The following is a 16,468-nucleotide window of genomic DNA, read 5'->3' on the forward strand; positions in this document are numbered from 1 at the left end:
TAGAAAATTACTTTTGATTGCTCTTTTTATTCCACTTCAAGGGTGAGGGAGGATTTCAGGGAAGAAGTGAGGACTACTCCATTTTGGCTCAAGGGCATTTCTGCTGGTTGGAATTTCCACAGTCTTTGAGCATCTCCTGCTGCACAGGGGAACCCAAGGGACTTCGCAGTGTCTACGTGTGCTCTAAAATTCCCCCAAAATAGGTAGTTTTAAAATTCCTGCTGCAGTAATACCTATTTCATTCATTGTAATGTGTAGGGGAAAGCTGAAAGAACTGCAAAGAAAGCATTTGCTGGTATTTTTAGCACCTGTGAAGAACAAGAACAGCTTCTTAAACTAGAATATTGTTATAAAGAATAGCACAGGAGTCTTAATCAGTTGGAAAGCTCTGGCTCGCTCAAGAGGTTTTGATTACATTGACGTCATCGCTCTTTAATTCAGCTGAGACTGGATCATTGTATTGCAGACCAGGTATCTGTATTTCAGTGGCTGTGGCTTTATTTTTATACTTGCATCTGCAGGACAGCTACTTTCATCTGTCAAGTGACACGATCTTAGAAAAGGACCATTTTCCATAAAGTGACTGTTGATGAAAAAAGCACTGAATATAAAACTGTGATGGTCCACAGTGTTGAAAAGGGATTTAGTTCACTGCCAGTGCCTTTGAAGCACTTGTGCTGCTGTACAGCTCTGACTAACAGTCACTTATGTCTTCCCTATAAAGTTAGGCAAGCTTAATATAAATCCAGATATGACACTAGGTCATAGTATAATATACCTTATTTGGATATCAGCTGGACCTTGGCTGTGCGACAAACTCAGGAATAGTAAGAACCTCAAAATCTCTTTCTAAATAGCACTTAGACATCAGGTTTGGACTATCTGTCTTGGAAGTTACAGGGAGATAAATGGTGAATTTTGAGGTTGCAGTTTGGTATCTGCATTCAATTAATGAATTGTGAAAACAATTCCTTGTGTCTCTGAGGAAAGTGAACCAAGGGTAGGTAAAGTACTCACTGAATCTATACATTCCAGGCTATGAAAGATAACAGATTATTAATAAATGTTTAATAGTATTTTGCCTTTTAGCAACACTTCAGGCTACAAGCACAAATATTGACTTTATAAATAAGCATTTGTGTTCCATTTGATGGATTTGATTAAATTCAGTGCATCAAAACTCACTTATTTCAACTGTTCTGAATTTCTCTTTTTTACCTATGAGCTGTGAAGATAAACATGAAAGCTCCTTGCTTTTATAGGCATATACATAAATTCAGAAAATTATTTCCAAAAAATGAGGGAAGGCTATATTGCATTTTACCAAAACAAAATTGCAGCATAAACACCAGTTTCACATGGTCTTTCTTTACTTGTAGTAAAAGTTTTGCAAAATGAATAATACTGAAAGTTAACATTAGGTGTCAGTATTTTACATATTATTTAGCGAGAGAATATCAAGTGAAAGCGCTTCTATGCAAAAAAACCCAAACCCACACTACAGTCTGCTTTTTCAAATGCTCTAAGTTATCACAGTTAGAGTAATATCAGGAATAATTATGTGTGAAATAATTAATTGTATATATCCCGAATGCTTCTTGCTAGTTACATCTCTGATTTAAAATTCAGTAGTAAGTATTATTGCTTTCTAATGGTGATAACATTTAGTTCTTGGATTGTCTGAAGAAATTACATTTTTTAAATTAAACTGCAAGACATGAGTAACTGTCAATGACAGGAAATTGATACCCAGGTAGAGTGATAAAATGCCTATAAAATGAAGGAAGATAAATGTGAATATGGAGATCCCTCGTTGTAGGTGATCTTTCTCAGCACTACACAAGTCAATACTTTACAGATCCCTTAAACTCACTGCAACTGTTGAAAACATGAGGGGAAAAACACTATAGGATCCATTTGTGCATTTTTTTACCGTGTTTTGCCATGGGAAGACTAAAGAGAAGGCAAGCCCTCTTTCATAAGCAGAAAAGGATGTTTTTGTTTTCCAAAAACCCAGTACACTATGAGTGAAGAAACAGGTATGACATATAGCTATTTTCTCATCTGAACTTGTTGCATCATTGAGAAAGGGAAGGACATGACCCATTTGAAGAGCTTAAGATGCAAACGTTGGGAGCCCTTGGTGTGACTACTGCAGAATCCACCTTGTGTTCATTTTATCAGCAGAGTATTATATATGGGTAGATCGAGCAAGAAAGATGAAAGGAGAAAGAAAGGATGGAAGAGAATAAAACAAAACAATTAACTTTTTAACCTGTGTAACATTATGTTATGGTCATGTTCCCAAATACAACTGGGTACAGGTGGGAATTCCCCGTGACATTCTGGCCCCAGGGGCGGGGATGGGCCTTGGTTGTGTTCAGAAAGGTGAAAATGAGCATCTAGGGCTAAATCTGCAGAGGGGCTTTACAGGATGCATAAACATCAAAGCAGTGACAGCAATATAATGAAGACATGCCCAAGGTAGGCGTGTTATTTCATATATTCACTTATAAGACCCACTCGTTCCAGATGCAATTAACATGTCATGATCTAACGTGTTCCAGAGGGAGCTGACCTGCTCGGAGACCCTTAAAAATCTCAGCAGGTTCCCATCTGAACCTCTGGGCACCCAAGCTGATGAAAATATGTTTCTGAAAAACTAGTCACTCTTTACAACCAGCCGAGAGACAGTTTTGCATAGTAAGCTTAAACTTTTGTCAGTATTTGTGAAATATATTTAGAAAGCTTATTCAGAAATGAGTAAGTTATAGATCAGTAATTCATACTTTTTGTATTCCAAGTTTTTATTACCTAAACTTACTCTTCTAAGCATCATTTTATGTTTCTAGTTAAATATAAGTGAGAATTGACTGGGGTATTTCTCAATGGAATTCTATCTTTATTTCATCATAATTGCTTCACATTTGAATAATGACAGATGAACTACTTCATTCAATTGTAGTTTTAAGGCTTTGAAGTCACAATAGCAGCAAAGGATTTAAATCCTGAAGCCATTATTATGGCAGAGAAGACACCAGGGAAAAGGAAAACCTATGGTCGTGTAAGTTTCTAGGCAGAAAAATACTTCTGTGGTTGCGCTTTTTTTTTCTTTTTTTCTTTTTTTTCTGGACATTTTGCTAACATTAAGAGGATCCGCTAAACTTCAACAAAATGAAGTAGCTGCAACTTCTAGCAAAACAAATGGCTTCCATCTACCCTGGAAGAAGACATTAGAAATGCTGAATGAGAGTCCATGCTGTAAGTAAACTTTGTAGTTATTTTGCTTTGGAGCTAGCTACAAACCATTTAAAATTCTAGGCAGCTGCTATACAGTATTTCACCAATAAAGAGTTCATTAGATCTTTTTTCTCTCTGACATTTACATCTAGTCCTGAGTACATGTTAATACTCCAAGGTATGAATTTCAAAGTTCCCTTTATCTTTGTGTACAGTTTTAAGCAATTAATCAAATGATAAAAAATAGCTTTAAAAATAAGAAACGAATTGTGAATTTAAAGTATATGTTCAAAAAGTTGCTACATTATAATTTGTGGAGGACAGGGCCTCTTATCAACTGAGCTAAGTGCAGAAGTTCTTTTTTTTTTAACTTACGTTTATTGCAGGATTTTGAAGAGATCATCAAATTGTTAAAACATGACCAAGTCGTATATCCAGGATAGTTTTTCTCCTAGGAGGCTACATCAAAGTGGGAGAGACATAGAAAAATCATTATTTAGTACATTCAAAATGATTCCCATGCAGGGCAAGATTTATACAGGCTTCTGAAATAAGCATGGGGGCAAGCAGCACTGAAAACCCTCCGCTTGAAATAAAAGCAAATGGCAGTCTTATCATCACTGTGCCAGGTGTAAATATGAAGATATATATATAAAAACTTTTCCAATTCTTTCTTCATAACGAAGCACCTTCTGAATGAAAGAAAGCATCTGAGCACTAGAGATACCACTGCAGCTTGAAAGGAATTATGCCTTTGGGATGCCACCCGCCCAGTGGAGTATAGATTGCGTAGATACCCATATAGATTGCAGCATAGCTCATGGTCTCACCTACTGCAACACAGAGCAAGTTCCCTGCTACTGGAGAGACTGTCTTTAGTGGGATAGGTGTTACCAGATGTTTGTGGTAATAGAGTATGAACTGAGCCTCATGGGTCCGACTTGCAGCTTCGCTACTTTGCAGATTTTCCTGGTGCCTCGGTTTACCCTCTGGGAGAGAGCATTATGTGAGGTGGTTGTTGCAAGGCTGGCTGCAGGACATCTGCAAGGTTCACACTGATACTTGAGCACAAGATATTGCGAACTGGGAGCTATTAAAATGTCATTAATGAATCTCAACAGAAACAGGCCTGTAATAGATTTTCTATTTTAGCAGTGAGGTATATCTGACATACCTCATGCATATTGACTGTGTGTTTCTTTTTAACGAGTGTTTCATTTGAATTTCCGCCTGAGAGGTGAAAGGAATTTTTCAGAAATATTCAGTCTTCAGATAGGACTTAGGAGCAGTTTTAATGTCTTAGCTGAAACTTTATGCAAATTGCTCAGATGCTCTTGTGTGCAATATTGAATTTAAACCAGTGTGGTCAAGGGGCAACAGATGCTTGTCTTCTTAGACAGAACAGCACCTTGCAACTGGGTAACTTGCAAATGTGTGGATGTTTATTTTAAGGATGCTCCTAGACTTCCCTGTGCCGCTGCTTTCTACAGAGAAAAATGTGGCAAAATTCTCCTTAGAGAAATTTTCTGAGTGAAAGTCCAGATTCACTTGCCTCTGAGTTCTTTTAATTGCCTCTGAAAGGGTTATTTTTCCTGATTCCACAGCTGAGTTTCTGTATCACTGAGACTGTAAAAATGGTTTTGATCTGACAGCTACAAAATGTAGAATCTATGAGGGAGGGGTAAACATAATGGTTAATAACATGCATTTCTTTACAATAGGCTGTCTTAAAAGTTCTTCAGCACATCAGCTTGGAAAAGGTTTCACCCACTAGAGTGGGGGATTGAAGGGTTGACCCTTCATGATCCAGGACCTAAGCAGTGCTTTGGTCTCCTGAGCAGCCCAGTCAAAGCAAGTATTGAGAAAACTTCCCTAGCACACCCCAACTGGATAAAACCCAGCAGCAAGTAGAGCAGTGATAGTTATTCTGCTAGAAATGCGTGGTGGAGCCATCAGCCCTACTAAGAAGAGCTCCCTGGTGGGAGCACAACCCTGGGAGGAGAGCCTCTGCATATTACACCACTGTCAGCCTAAGGGAATTTCACGTTTTTTCCATTTTTATAAATAGATGTCAACCAACCGCTGCAATTGCGTAGAGCTATGGTGGGGGAGGACAGGCAGGTAACACGCGAGCTTCAGCCTGGAGAGGTGTGCTGCCAAGTGTGCCAGAGCCATTGAGCCCAGCAGGAACTGGCAAAAAGTTGAGAGACGTTCCTCACTGCTGAATTTAGGGTAACTCTGCTCAGTGCAGGGGTCATGGGATGCCCTGCCGAAGCCGAGTTCCCTTCGCTGGTGGTGCAGCTTCAGGGCGCCTGGCCTCCTCTCCACCCAGCAGAGAACCTCAGGACACAACTTGCTTTCTACGGTTCACCATCCCAGTATTTCAGTTTTCAGGTTGTCCTGGTTTCAGCTGAGACAGAGTTAATTTTCTTTATAGTGGCTGGTATGGGGCTATGTTTTGGATTTGTGCTGGAAACAGTGTTGATAACCCAGGGATGTTTTAGTTGTTGCTGCACTGGTCAAGGGCTTTTCAGCTCCCCGTGCTCTGCCAGGTGCAGAAGAAGCTGGGAGGGGGCACGGCCAGGACAGTTGATCCAAACTGCCCAAAGGGCTATTCCCTACCATACGGCGTCATGCTCAGTATATAAAGCTGGGGAAGGAGAAGGAAGGGGGGACGTTGGGAGTGAGGGTGTTTGTCTTCCCAAGCCACCATTATGCGTGCTGGAGCCCTGCTTTCCTGGAGATGGCTGAGCACCTGCCTGCCCATGGGAAGGAGTGAGTGAATTCCTTGTTTTGCTTTGCTTGCGTGTGTGGCTTTTGCTTTCCCCATTAAACTGTCTTTATCTCAGCCCACGAGTTTTCTCACTTTTGCTCTTCCGATTCTCTCCCCCATCCCACCGGGGGGGAGTGAGCGAGCGGCTGGGTGGGGCTGAGTTGCCGGCTGGGGCTAAACCACGACACAGGTATTTCAGTTTTACTGATTATGAAGTCGTGCTAAAGTGCATTTTGAGACCTCACACTTGGTTTCTAGAATCTAATGGTTGATTATGCTTCCTGCTTTCCTAGATCATATCCTGTTTAATACACAGTTGTGCAAAATGGCTTATTAAGATAATGGCATACAACATATATAGTGTCATACCAAAAAATAGTGGAACTTGACCCTTAAATTTATGTGAAAATCCCATTAGTTATCATTGTTTATGACTTCTAGTTTGAACGTAGTTCAGTGGCAGATTAATTTAAGGAATTTATAAACCTCTTTATAGCATCTCAGTTTCATCTGTTGTTGAATGAACTTGAGTTAAATGAGGTAAACTCCTTCTGGACGAAAGCAGGAGTGCCAAGTACACTGAATTCTGGAAAGAAATTGCTCTCAACTTCTCAAATTTAACTAATAAATCCAAGACTATTGCTCTGTATCAGATATGGATGAAGGATAATGCTATGGGTCAATATTTGGAAGATCCTAAGTTCTGTGGAAGTATGGGCATAGCATATGACTGCTTCATTTTCATTAGTATTCTTATTTTATTCAAACTTTCTTTCTTTAACTGGATATTAAAACTGAAGTGATAAAATACCAGAAAAAGTATGAATCACCAAAATTACATGCTAAAGTCTGTTATCTTGACATTTTTCTGAATGAATATTGAAATGCTTAGCAAAAAAAAGATCTTGAAGTTCCTCCATCAGTAATCAGACCCAGACTTTACTCAAAAAAAAATCCCTTTTATATTTAGTTATGAAAAGCATGCTCTTAATTATGATGATGTTCATTAAAACAAATGCCTTGAAAGACTACTATTTTCAATTCAAAGGCTCCTCAAAAAACATCTGAAAAAACCCATAATCTACAGTAAATCTATCCTGGAAAAATCTTAGACAGAAAAACATACCAATTGAATGTATATGATATATATGTACATCTATATGTGTGTAGATGTGTACTCTTCAGAGAATCAAGAGCTTTGGCTATGTCTTCTATTTTTTTTCACATTTATAGAAAGTGGAAGAAGTGGTTTAATTTGATGAAATCAAACATTCAATGAAAACAAAGGCATTAGCTCTGAAATAAGACATTAGTTTTGCAGGGCTATAGATCCTTTGAACTTGGATGACATTGTCTCTGAGGACAAGATGTTTGATGAATTTTAGACTTTAAAGCCTTTAGTAGGAAAAATTAGCCCAGAATCTGTTCCTGTAGGATGGGAAAAAATAATTCACTCTTCAAAAGATCAGGAAAAAAAATGATGTCATTTTCTATCTCCCTTAAGTACCTTTTCTTCAGATGCTTATATTGGAAGAGGCTCAACAGCCATGAATTTAGGGGCTTATGCTCCTAGTGATCTGGGCATTTATGTCCTCTCTGCACGGAATATTGAGGAGAAAACAACCCCATCCTTACAATATAAGGATAAAGGGATCTATGGGTGAGATGGTCTTAAAAAACATCGCTGACTAATTTTAATCTATTAATTTAATATAATGAACATAATGATTTGTGTAAAATTACGTTACCCCTGTTATATGCCAAATCTGTTAGGAACAGCTGCTTTGCATTCAGTATATCATAAAGACATACACTGAGGAGTTATAAAGTTTAAATTTTTTTCATTAAGGTCCTATTTTAGATTTGCAAGCTTGTACATGAGGGGAGAAGGGCTGGTGCCTCCATCGCACTGTCGCTGTTAAAGGTTATCAAAAAAACCTCTTGGATCTGTGAAGAAATGAGTAATGAGTGCAAGTTGGTTTTGCAGACCCTGTTCCAAGGGAAGAATAAACCAAGATTAAAAAGTTTTGTGGAGAATATTTTTCCCAACAGGCCTTAACGTTCAATGCTTTTTTGCTCAGGAGAACTAGAAGGGTCACGATAACTGAAGCTTGAAATAAAGGTGAACTGATAACACAGGTTGGGGAGTGGACTAAAGGGACTATAATTAATCGAGTCTTTATAAGCACACAGAGGTTGCAGCAGAGATGCGGTTCTGCTGACTCTCCTGTCCACGTGCATGACCAAGGAGCGGGGGCTGCTACCTGCAGTGCCACACCTCATGTCTTAAACTCCCTCTCTTCCACTTTCCTAAATCCAAAATACTCCTAAAACCCGAAAAATATTCCCTAACCCTAAATACCACTTGCCTTTTGAACTACTAATGATACCCTTTGTCCTGTTGCAAAGCTTGTCTGGACTAATAGAAATAATGGATCTGGATGAATGCCTTTCACAGCTCAGAAGGTATAATTCTGGCTGATAAGAAATTAGCATGGTAATATTCTTGCTAAACACCCCCCGCCCCCCATCATGCAAGAGTGGAGATGTAAAACATGGCACTAGGCACCTGCTATCGTAGCGTAAAGGTGATTCTTCTAGGATAACCAACATAGGTAACTACAGCATCAGAATATGACAGTGCTGTGTACCTGCTTTAGGAGAGTCCTTATTAAGTTTGGCAGATATAGAATAAAAAGGGGCTCACAAAAGCAAGATTACAAGCATGAACCAGAGGAAAGGGGAGGACATAGTGGTCTTGAGAAACAAGGGAAAAGGAAGTATATGACTTCAGAGACCACAGACTGTAGAGATTAGAAGGAACTGAAAAACTGGAACAATCTTAAAAGTTATAGAATGAGGGTTATCAGTTTTCTGGTTTTGTCTGCTTGAAGCAAGCTGAAATTAAATGCATTTGTGCGGACATGTTAGAGTGGTCTGAGTAAAGACATCTTTATTTTCTGTAGGTGGCTGCCGTGAAGAAGTCTTCCAAGAAGTGCCAATAGCCAACATATCTAATACTCAGCCTGGTGCTATTAGTTGCGCTGGTGGTGCACTTTTTTTCTTTTTTTTTTTTCTCTTCCCTCAAATCTGGATACCCCTGTTCACCACTAACCAGTGAAATTTCCTGACATCTCCCAGATCATATAAGAATGTACAATAGCAATTGCCTGTCAGAAGGAGGGAGCCGGGGAAAAGGGCAACGGAGTACAGCCATGCACAAAAACTAGAAGTATCCTTGTATTACGTGGGCAAATAAAATCATAGGAAGCGTTTGGAACTGACATACTGAATTCTTTAATTCAACTAACTGCTTCAAGCCTTTGATAAACTGATTATTTTTTTTGTTTCCCAGTCCATTTCAGGCAGCATAGTCCCCCCTGAGAGCTTCTGGACATGAGAGAGGACAATCATCTGTCTGCAGAGGAGTTTTACTTCCTGCATCTGACTTTCTCCTGTTTTTATTGACTTCTTTCTTCTAGCACAACTGCCCGGGCAGTTCTGACTCACTCTGCGATGGCAGGGTGGGAGGAAGCAGAGCGAGAGCAGAGCCTACCACATGGATAAAAGCTGTATTAGGAAGAGACAAACAATTACTTCAGCAATTCTTATTTCCACTAGATTTGGTGGGGTCCACATTATTTTCGTGAATGCCTTGCGTTGCTGTATGCTTACGTTTATCTTTTTGTGAATGTGGAATTTGATACTGGAGAAAGGAGCCTCTTCTTCCTCAAAGGCTGAAGCAAAAGAAGAGAATATCCCAGAACATCTCAAATTTCTTCTGCATTCACTCTCAGCATGGGATTTTACAGGGCTTGATACTTTCCCCACTGTTATTCACCATATAGCTGAAGCTTTTTTAATAGAGGTAGGAACAACACTGGCTGGAGTATCAGTTTTATATCAGGGACAGCCACTTCATATTTCCTTTACTGTGAAAACATTGACAGTTTTTGGAACATCTCCAGTCAACAAGTTATTGGCGTGGTGATTGTGGGTCACATCTGAAGCCAGTGGTGAACACCAGGGAGAAGAGAAGGGCTTTGAAGAGGATTTTGCTAGCACCACTTTGTAACTCGGATTTGATCACAGGTGCATAGATTAAGATATTGTCACCCAAAGTGCATGATTCATTTGTCTTTTTAAGGTCCGTTATCGTGTAATGCAAAACCACCTTTTTGGCAGTTTCGTATTGTAACACTTTTAGCGCTCGGAGGCCTAACACTCCAGAAAATGCATTTACACTGCATTTAAAGCTTGCATGTAACTAAATCCTGTCAAGGAAAGTCTTTACATAATGCATCAACATATGTTGGGTTTTTGTCTCTTTTTTAGTACAGTATAGCTACACAATGGGTTGGAGTGGCTTTTCTAAGTTATTAAAAATAGCCCTAGGCAAAGCTGGCCTCTAAAATAGGTGTCAAGATCCCTAAAACACCTGGGAAAGAGAGAGAAAAGGACTAGTTTGGATTTATGTAGCCCTTTCTTACCTAGTAGTTTTCATTAACTTCAGCGTCCTAATTTTTTTTTAAACAGTGAAAAATTACATTAGGTAGGCTTGAAAAATAATGAGTCTAAAAATAAAGGAATATGTTATTTTCTTAGCTATGGATATTTCTAAATCCAAACCTCATTATAAGGCAAAATGATCTTTGTTAGGAAGTAAATGTCCAGAGAATTCTGTCCTAAAATTCTCTGCTGCTTTGTAAAGTATATCTATTATCAAAACTTTAGCAGCTCAGCTATTAAGAGATGTTTTAATGCAAGATCATTTGTCTCCTAAAATTTGAACGTTGTGGGTTTTAGACCTCAAGTCACAGCGCATATGTTCCTTCCATATAGCCAACATTAAACTGCTGGAGAATCTCTAAAGATCTATTTTCTACCACCTGTGACAATTTTTTTAAAAATATCTTTTGCGTTTTTAAGACCGCAGTAAGTAAAATGGATTGTTTAGGGGAAAAATCAGCTCAGAGTAAAAGGTTTTGGAAGATGACACCAGAATGTTTATAATGCACGTTATGGTTGAGAGGGTTGTGTGAATTTAACCATTACTGTATATTTACATTGACATTTACATACAAGCTCCTACATAATAAGCATTTATTGCCCAAGCAGGTAATATTAGAGGCCGCTGTTAACTTGGACTGTAAACTATTGAAGCTGTTATACGGCCACGTGCATGGCCTTCTCAATACATAAGAATGTGCTCCTAGAAATGTTTTTACTGGGATTAAATATTCAAAGGCCTTATAGCAAAAAAGTAATGGCTACTGAATGGACAACAGCTCTCTGAGCAAACAATTGCTGTGAACAACAATATGAGTTACTGTCCATACAGACATGTTTCTTTGTTCTTTTTATTTTAAACATTTTAAAACCTACTACAAATATGAAAAATATAATTTCTCTGGTGAAGAATGTGGGAAATAATACATTATTTCTTCTTTATCACATAGTCTACTAGTTTCCTAGGGCTTTTCCCAGTGAAGTGCAAAGTTTTGGAACTTTATCTATTTTCATTAATAAAAAATTATTTTCTTCTGGAACCAGCCATTGCATGCACAGTAGTTCTTCCAGGCTTGTGCCTGCATGCTATCCAGGTTTGTATTGTCTATTACGGCTTGATTTACTCACTGAATTAGATTTGCCACTGAGTGCCTGCTATACAAGCCAGTCTATGGGCTGCCTGTCAGTCATTCTCACAGAGAGTAAAGGCTGAACGAAGCAAGAAGAAAAAAAGTCGAGTTTTCTTTCCCCCTCAGGAGACTGCTGGTCCAGAACAAGTCTTGGAATCACTATTCAAGCACCTGATGAAACGTATGATACTTCTTGAATTTATTAGAACTGAGTTGGTAACAGCTGCTGGGTATTCAGCATCCTCAGTCAATACTGATTTTTAAAACTGCTGGTTTAGCCTTAATGCTCCGTGCTTTCAGCTCTAAGATGTGGAAATCTGGATGTTCACCAACTTGATGACATGTCTCATAAGCAATGACGCCATGAGTCACTGAAACAGGGACAAGAAATCTGAGCTTCAGAAGTGATGCTCCATCTTTAACTTGCACAGCAAGCACACAAAGACCAACCTATTGAGCAGCAATCTGCTCCAGGTAATGTCTACGCAGTTTCTGTTTCCTGTTTAGTTTTACTTAGATTAAACGAGCTCTTAGATTTTGCTAAACTGTTTTTTTTTTTTTTTTTTTTTTTGCACATCTAAAGTATTTTCAGCCTTCCAGAGATCACACAGGAAGCTTGTGCTGCCTAAGTTTCAGCAGTATGCAAAGCTGCCATTCCTTTATAGAATTTTGTCACATACTGTCAAATGGATGTGAAGGAAATCAGAGTATGCAACTTGACTTGAAATGTTAGGTGTACAGTGAAAGACATTTTCATGAAAAATGTCATGTCCCCGGTAATCTAGGTTTTGGACAAGGTAACATAGGCAAGCTCTGCTGCAATATTTTACAGGTTTGCTGATGGTTTCTTCACATTTTAGTGATGACGTTCTGTTGTCCACACTGTTCACAAATGTTTTGTAATTGTAAAAATGCTTTTGATGGTTTTATTTGAGGAAAATCTTAAGATCTGCATGGCTACAATAAATTTTTCAATTAAAATTTATTCCATATGACCAAATTAGTTGAAACATATACTGTTTTTAAAAGAGCTAGCAGTTAATTAGTGCTGCTGCAGGTTCTTTAAGCACTAGCAGTTGTTATTTTACAGAAAAGTACAGTATTGTTTCCTCACCTCCTCGCACCTGGGAGAAACAACTCATCACCATTCATATGCAATATCCACTTTTTTGTTCCAAAAGTCCATCTTTAAAATACATCCCTAAAATGCAGTGCCTACAAAGACATGATATTTTAGTTTAGAATGGTGAAGACCAGCTGTCATGCTGTTCAACTCCCTCTCCTGTCTGAGTGTGTTACCTCTTGGCATATGTAGTAAGCATTTGGGAACAAGGACGGTCTTCGTTCTGGCTTTGTATGGCCTTTAGCATAATTGGATCTTTGGCCATGAAATGGAGGTTGTAGGAGTTACTACAAAATCAATAATAATAATGTAAGGGTCACTCTGTAGCCTGATAGCTCTGCCAGTCCTTCAGTGGTGTTATGTTCCCCCTTTTTCTGGTATTCTTGAGTCCCTGAAGGTCTTGCTTCCCTTGTGCTCAGTAAGTGCACGATGTGCTAAAGCTTTTCTCTACAGAACTTTCTTGCATCTTTTTTTGCTGCAATAGGAAATGATCTGCCTGCAAATCAGTCTTTTCTTTGCAGCCTTGTAAAATTTGTCACTATCCCTTTCTAGGTCTTCTTAAGCTCCGCTCCAGCCTCAGCCCCAGCCCTTGTTTCCTAACTCTCTCTGCCCTTTCTCCATGGGATGTTCTGCAGGATCCTCCTTTAGGGCACCCAATGAATTTCTTGCTGGACATCTGCACAGATGGAGCACATCCTCTTGAGGAACTCCACTGGCACCCCCTGTCAATAGGGTTCATTTTACTTCACTGTTGGGACAAATCCTTAAACTTCAGGATGGCCTTGATTGTCTGAGGTCGTACGGCAGCTCTTTGTTTTATTGTGGGAGACAACCGAAAAAGATCCCCCTATTCTGCCAAAGCATCAACAGAGGGCTCTGCAGCCTGACCAGCACCGTGGTGGCCTCATACACACAACGCAACCACCCTGCCCTGCAAGGGAACCCCCGCTGCACCGGGGAGATGAGCCCTCGTTTTGTAAGTCGAGCTAGAGATACCGGAAAGATACTATCGTTCCTTGCTGAGAAAAAGGCCACGGGGGAAGACCCCGGTGAAGGCGTATGCAAGGAAGGGGCTTTTCTAGAGCCCCGAAGGTGCAGAGCTGCGTCTGAATCTGCTGGTTCTCTGGGTTCCCCCCGCCCGAGAGGGACCGTTACGGTGTGAGATGCTGCGGGAAGTGAAGCGGGGCAGCAGCTGTGTGTGCCTGTGCTTCTCCAGGGGTTGCTTCATGGAGAAGTGTCAAACCAGAAAATCAAAGAAACAGAAGTGTTTGTCTGGGCAACCTTCACCAGGCAGCAGTACAAGTCGTCTTCTTTTTCAGTAGCAAACTCTCTGATTGGCTACAATTTGCTATTTTATAAACCTAAAGTAACAGTATGGTAAGTAAGTGTCACGTTTACTAAAGCTAGCAAAATAGCAAAAGCAGATTTGTTGCAAGCTATTTATTTCAGTACTCAAAGGGTTTCATTGAAGGTAAGAAAAGGGAAGTTGTCTTGGGGCTTAGAATCGTAATTCCTTTCAGCATTTCCTTTTAAACCTCATGTTTACGTTCTACAAAAACTAACCCTCCCTGTTTGTTGCAATTTTAACAGAGAAGCTTTATACTTCATACTTTAAAATTTTGCTTTTTATCCAATCCAGAAGAGTTTTGCACTAAACCTGGGTGTAAGTTGTTCACTGGTGAGGTGGTTAGCTTCTGCTGTTGCAGGAAGTGGTTTTATTTTACTTTTTTTTCCTGCTTTCTTTCTATCTTTATGAGCAGTGGGAGATTAACTCAAATGCTGTCTATAGACATGTGACCTAGATGTTTTCCGTTTTTTGAAATAGTTAAAACTGTTGCTGGTTGATGGCAGTTTGAGATGAGACGACAACGTCTGTGAGGCTGTAGGTAAGGACCCTTAAATTCATCTTAATGCAGTTCAGGAAACGTGTTGCTAAAGATTTTTAAGATAATCATAACTGCATGTATTTTGTATGTGTTCAATATGGATTATGCTAATTACACAATTATTTTATTTCTGTTGGTGTTTGTGAATTTGAAAGCAATGAGCAACAACGTAGTGGGTACAGATGTAAACCGGTGTTTTAAAGGCAAAATTAGTATTCGGAACCTAGCAAATCTGTTGCATCCTATGCAAGAGGCAACTATATCTCACCCTCTCTAGTATCCCAAACTGCTAATCACTTCTCTTATCCCTGCCTGTACTAATTAGTTGTCCCCAAAAGGTAGAAAAGGCTGGTGGCACTGGCTGGGAAATGAGATTAGGTCACATTTCCCAGCATTTGCCTTTGCCGGGTGCAGTTTAGCCCTGTTTGATTAACTGGCTTCCCCGCTGGTGACCACGAGGAAGGTGATTAGTAGCAGTGGCTACTGTAGGAGTTAGTGAGTGGTAAAGGTAGGTATCTAGTTGATACTCGGTATCACGAGAGACTGAAGAGATCAATAGAGGGATCTCTTGCCCTGCTCGGTATCACGGAGTTTGGTACCGCTCTGTTACTCATCAGTGGTGCTAATAGGAATAGGACACGGGGAGGCATAAGGGACATCATTGTACAAAAAATATCTTTGGTTTGTCTGTGGGCACTCTCGATGCTGTTCCTCGTGGAGCTGTTCAATGGAGATGTCATGGCAGCACGTTTCCTGCATGAAGCTGTTTAGATCCAGACTAATTCCTCCACTGCTTCGGAGCTGGCCAGAAAAAGGTTGCGTGTCCTGAGTCCCCATTTTACTTGAAGCTTTCTATCCGAAAAGATTGCTTTGCATTGCCATCAGTGGGCAAACACTGCTTTCTGGCCTTCAGAGCCTTACGAGGAAATAGTAACTTAGGAAGATGTTCAAATAACACAATATAATGCTTTGATTATGGGCCACATAAAGGAGAGCCAGCATTAGCAAGATTCGTCCTACTGTAAAGATTTGTTTTCCTGCTAACGTGTAGTTTGCTGTAAACTTTGTGACTTGTACTCATGTTTGTAACTGATAGCCTTATCATAAGAAGCAACTTGTTTTTCTTTTGGAAATATGGGTCAGAGTTGAAAGATATCACACGTGGCTTGAAGCTCATTTTGAAATTGTGCATACTAATTGGAGACAGATTTTAGCGTAGTGTTGTAAGATTACATTTCAAATTTTCTGTACTTTTTGGAGAAAAAAAGCTGTCCCGGCTGCATACACAAATCAGCACAGACAGGGAAATTGTATAAAAAGAACATGTTCTCTTCCTGGGCTGTGTTTGTAGTGGTTTTTATGTTACTGCTGCAATGTCTTAGAGTCATTTGAAATGCATTTTCCACAGAGCTGTGAGATCTGGTAGAGTAGTTTGAATTCTCAAGAGTTATTTTTCTTTATTTTCTCCCTTCCCTGCAACTTACCTCTTTGTGTCCAAAGGAAATTCATTTAAAAGCAGCATCTCTTGTTCACTTTACCTCTCAATCCAATTACATCTGTAACATACATTTGTTCATTTTCTTTTCCAAAGAGAGTGAACAGCTGAAGCACTCTCTGTATTTTAAAGCTCCTGCTGTACACTATTATTGAATTACAAAAAAACTTTGCCTTTTTGGCAGCATTTGTTGTAGAAACTTCCTTTTGCTTTGATACAAGAGATACCCTAGGTTGGAAGACATACTCCATCTTCTTCTGACCAAGCATGAGTGTGTGGCCCCCTCAGCAGTCCCTCTCACCGGGCTGGGAT

The 16,468-nt window shown here is 39.6% G+C and overlaps 1 protein-coding gene across 1 annotated transcript in view; it reads left to right on the top strand.

The window, feature by feature from the left end:
- Window positions 1-14,615: 14,615 nt before the first annotated feature.
- Window positions 14,616-16,468, top strand: part of ARHGAP15 (Rho GTPase activating protein 15) — a 331,963-nt gene continuing 330,110 nt past the window's right edge. The window contains exon 1 of the mRNA XM_075511723.1: window positions 14,616-14,661. The gene's annotated coding sequence lies outside the window, so the exon portion shown is untranslated. The remainder of the gene's footprint in view (window positions 14,662-16,468) is intronic.

The sequence above is a fragment of the Mycteria americana genome, chromosome 9, assembly GCF_035582795.1.
Source record: "Mycteria americana isolate JAX WOST 10 ecotype Jacksonville Zoo and Gardens chromosome 9, USCA_MyAme_1.0, whole genome shotgun sequence".
NCBI lineage: Eukaryota > Metazoa > Chordata > Aves > Ciconiiformes > Ciconiidae > Mycteria > Mycteria americana.